Genomic DNA, 5,234 nt, shown 5'->3' on the forward strand with positions numbered 1-5,234 from the left:
GCCACATTTCTTACTGCCGCATCTCTCTTGGATCTCTGATCAAATGTCCTCCTATCAGTGAGAATGCCTACTTAAAACAGCAGCCCCTCTCCACCCATGACTCCTTGTCTGGTTATTGAAATTTCCATTCCTCTGTTTAAAATTCAGCTTAATTACTTAGGGATATCTCAGACTGATATCAGTGGGATGAAAGTGCATGTAGGCACAGAAGTAGGGGGTCAAATCGTCCAACGCCTGAGAGACATTTTGAGAATTATAACTTTTGCTATGAATGCAAGAAGGAGCTACTGAAGGAGAGAAATGAGCAGGGAGATCAGTTAGAAGGATATTTACTACTCTAGGTGAGAGAGAAAAAGAGAGTGGTGTCTTGGAACTAGGTGTTAACAGAGGAAGATACTGATAAAATATGTCAGTGAAATAGATGTAGAGCGTAAGAGAAAGAGTGGAGTCTAGAATGACCTTAAGAACTATGGCTTGAGAAATTTGAAAGGTGGATTTTTATTTACTAGGTTGAGAAAAACTTTAGGGGAAGAGATGTTAATGGGATGATAAAGATTTCAATTTAGGACATGTTAAATTTGAGAAATCTATATGATATTTAAGTTGAAGGTGACAAATAACCAAATAGAAGGATGAAGTAGACAGTTACATGTGAAATTCTGACATTTAGGGAATAAATCCAGACTTGGGACATGAATATAGGAAGTTGTCAATGTGTGTAATGTGCAAAGCCATGAGTCTGGGAGAGATCACTGAGGAGTGAGATCAAATAGAGAAGAGCTTCAGACTGAGCCCTAGGACACTTCAGCACTTAGATGAGAAGAAACCAGCAAAGGAGACTAGGAGAAAACAATCGCTATGATGGGAAGAGAAGGAGTGGAGTGAGCTGCCTCAGAAGACAAGAGAAAGTGTTTCACGGAGAAAGGGGAGATCAACTGGGCCAGTACACAGTACATTTTACAAAATATTTTAGTTTTAATCTTATTTTTTAAGTTTTTATTTTGTATTGGAGTATAGCCAATTAGCAACGTTGTTGATCGTTTCATGCAGACAACAAAGGGCCTGAGCCATACAAGTACATGTTCTCCCCTAAACTTCCTTCCCATCTGGGCTGCCACATAACATTGAGTTCCCTGTGCTATACAGTAGGTCCTTGTGGGTTATCTATTTTAAATATAGCAGTGTGTACTGGTCGATCCCAAACTCCCTAACTATCTCTTCTCCCATCCTTCCTCTGGCAATCATAGTTCATTCTCTAGGTCTGTGAGTCTGTTTCTATTTTGTAAATACATTCATTTGTATAATTTCTGATTAGATTCTGGATGTAAGGGATGTCCTACAATATTTCCTCTTCTCTGTCTGACTGACTTCTCTTTGTTTTACAATCTCTAATTCCATCCATGTTGCTGCAAATGGCATTATTTCACTCTTTTTATGGTTGAGTGATATTCCATTGTATATATGTGCCACATCTTTATCCATTCCTCTGTTGATGGACATTTAGGTTGCTTCCATGTCTTGGCTATTGTAAACAGTGCTGCAATGAACATCAGGGTGCACGCATCCTTTCAGACCATGTTTTTCTCCACATATATTATATGCCCAGGAGTGGGATTTCAGGGTCATATGATAGCTGCATAGTTTTTTAAGTAACCCCCATTCTGTTCTTCAACAAAGGTCCGTCTAGTCAAAGCTATGGTTTTTCCAGTAGTCGTGTATGGATATGAGAGTTGGACTATAAAGAAAGCTGAGCACCGAAGAACTGATGCTTTTGAACTGTGGTATTGGAGAGGACTTGAGAGTCCCTTGGACAGTGAAGAGATCCAACCAGTCCATCCTAAAGGAGATCAGTCCTGAATATTAATTGGAAGGACTGATGCTGAAGCTGAAACTCCAATACTTTGGCCACCTGATGCGAAGAACTGACTCATTGGAAAAGACCCTGATGATAGGAAAGATTGAAGGCAGGAGGAGAAGGGGACAACAGGGGATGAGATGGTTGGATGGCATCACTGACTTGATGGACGTGACTTTGAGTAAGCTCCAGGAGTTGGTGACAGATAGGGAAGCCTGGTGTGCTGCAGTCCATGGGGTCAAAAAGAGTTGGACACAACTGAGCAACTGAACTGAACTGCACTGAATGCTGTTCTCCATAGTGGTTGTATCAATTTGCATTCCCACCAAGAGTGTAGAAGTTTTCCCTTCTCTTCACAGCCTTTCCAGCATTAATCATTTGTTGATGATGAATCATGTAAGGTTTGGATTGAGAAAAATAGAGGTCTTTTCCAGTCTTTAAAAGAATAGTTTGAATGGAGGTGACAAAATCCAGTGTTCAAAGGATCTGACAGGAGGTAATCCAAGAAAAGAAAATACGTACACAGAGGACGAGAGTGTGAGATAGATTTTGGAGACAAGTACTTCCCTTTCTAAATAAGAATTAATGAGCAGTTCCTGACTATTGACAACTCATTACCTGGCATACATGTGGGATGCATATAAGTATGCATATTTATGTGTGTGTGTGTATGAATATAGGCCAAAGTTTAAGAGTAGGACAGTAACATGTCCAAAATTATGCTTTAAAAAATTATGGTAGTATCAGTATCAGCAATGAATTTAGAAGACATAATGATCTCTCTAAGGCAATACTGAGCTGAATTTTAAAAACTAAAGCTGAATTCAGCTTAACATTTCTCATGCTTCTTTAGATTTTTATTCAAACAAGCAGAGTTGACAGAAAACAGTCTTGAGAAACATAGGTAGTGAAATAATTGAAAGTACATGTTTTAAGCATGAAATTAAGGAAAATCAGATTACAGACTTAGATTTAATGTTTGGGTGTTTTATAAAATTTGAAAAATATATAGAAAACATTCATTTCGAAATTCTTGAGAAAATTATACTTCATAATTTATGGCAAAGATGTTTACTAGTTCACATAATATAAAAGTAAATGTTTAACTATTTCTATTTCTGCTTTATTGACTATACCAAAGCCTTTGACTGTGTGGATCACCACAAACTGTGGAAAATTCTGAAAGAGATGGGAATACCAGACCACCTGACCTGCCTCTTGAGAAACCTGTATGCAGGTCAGGAAGCAACAGTTAGAACTGGACATGGAACAACGAACTGGTTCCAAATAGGAAAAGGAGTACGTCAAGGCTGTATATTGTTGCCCTGCTTATTTAACTTATCTGCAGAGTACATCATGAGAAACACTGGGCTGGAAGAAGCACAAGCTGGAATCAAGATTGCTGGGAGAAATATCAATAACCTCAGATATGCAGATGACACCACCCTTATGGCAGAAGGTGAAGAGGAACTAAAAAGCCTCTTGATGAAAGTGAAAGAGGAGAGTGAAAAAGTTGGCTTAAAGCTCAACATTCAGAAAACGAAGATCATGGCATCTGGTCCCATCACTTCATTGGAATTAGATGGGGAAACAGTGGAAACTGTGTCAGACTTTATTTTGGGGGACTCCAAAATCACTGCAGATGGTGATTGTAGCCATGAAATTCAAAGACACTTACTCCTTGGAAGGAAAGTTATGACCAACCTAGATAGCATATTCAAAAGCAGAGACATTACTTTGGCAACAAAGGTCCGTCTAGTCAAGGCTATGGTTTTTCCATTGGTGATGTATGGATGTGAGAGTTGGACCATAAAAAAGGCTAAGTGCTGAAGAATTGATTCTTTTGAATTGTTGGAAAAGACTGTAGAGAATCCATTGGACTGCAAGGAGATCCAACCAGTCCATCGAAAGGAAATCCTAAATATTCATTGGAAGGACTGGTGTTGAAGCTGATACTCCAATACTCTGGCCACCTGATGCAAAGAACTGACTCATTGGAAAAGGCCCTGATACTGGGAAAGATTGAAGACAGGAGGAGAAGGGGACGACAGAGGATGAGATGGTTGGATGGCATCACTGACTCAATGGACATGAGTTTGAGTAAAAACTCTGGGAGTTGGTGATGGACAAGGTGGCCTGGCATGCTGCAGTCCATGGGGTCGCAAAGAGTCAGACACGACTGAGCGACTGAATTGAACTGACTGAAATGTTTAATGACCAAAAAGTGTTTCATATGTGGTATGGTGAAATTGCTGTGAAGTGATCACTCCCTAAAATATGGTTGTGTTTGTATTTTAATGGTCCATGAATCACTAATATAAAGCAGATTTTTAACAGACCTTGTGCATTGGACACCACTGTCATGGGACAATGTATCCATATATGATCAGTGGTATAATCATTTGCTGTACATGTTAATGTTTAGTAACTTATACCCCAAAACTAGTGATATTATAAACTGATTTTCCAAAATCATGATATAGTGATTGGAACATTGGATTAACTGTCAGGAAAATTAGATCTGGTTAACAACTCTGGACCTCAGTTTCATTATCTCAGAAAAATTGTATTTACCTTGTCTACATTTTAAGGTAGGAAGGAAGGATGAAAGAAAAAAAGATACAACCTCTTTCAATGTGTCATTAATATTTCTTAATATTTCAATCCTAATTTACATTAATAAAATATAAATTAATTTCTGTTATTTCTTAGTATTGTAAATTGTGCTAAAATGTGCATATTACAATGTGAATGTATATGTATGTGTGTTTAAAAAAGAAATATCAGTGGAACAAGAAAGGATATTTTGGTATCTCAATTTCATTTGTTTCAGCAGATGTATTAGATTTTAAAATAGTAATATGAAACTCAAGCTAGAATTGAGTTGCTGAAATATTTTATAAAGTATCTTATTACAACCAAAATCAGAGGTCAAGTGTCACTTAGCTTTAGAAAACAAGCTTTGTTTATTAAAAGAAAGCCAATCCATTGCTTTCATAATACTAATGAGAAGCCCATGTTATTTTACCTCATATGTTTGCTAGATTTCTTTTCCCACCCTGTATGTCATGTCTTAAATTCTGTCATTTCTGCCACATTTGTGGCCAGATCTTCACCCCCTCACCTGGTCAGAATGCCTATTGTTTGCCTGCTAATCTGTTTCACACATTCTTTTTTTCACCTATTCTTGAGCTCCAATCCTTCTTGATTCATATACATATATCCTTAGCACACTCGAGACACACTGGAGAGAATTTATCCTTTTGGCCCTTGATGAGTGCCCTTTCCCAAGAAGACTTATGAATACATACATTTCATAAATAAAAGTAATAAAAAAAGACAGATTATCTTTAAGAAGAAAAAAAGCGTAGGTGGGTGT

The sequence above is a fragment of the Bubalus kerabau genome, chromosome 7, assembly GCF_029407905.1.
Source record: "Bubalus kerabau isolate K-KA32 ecotype Philippines breed swamp buffalo chromosome 7, PCC_UOA_SB_1v2, whole genome shotgun sequence".
Classification (NCBI taxonomy): domain Eukaryota; kingdom Metazoa; phylum Chordata; class Mammalia; order Artiodactyla; family Bovidae; genus Bubalus; species Bubalus kerabau.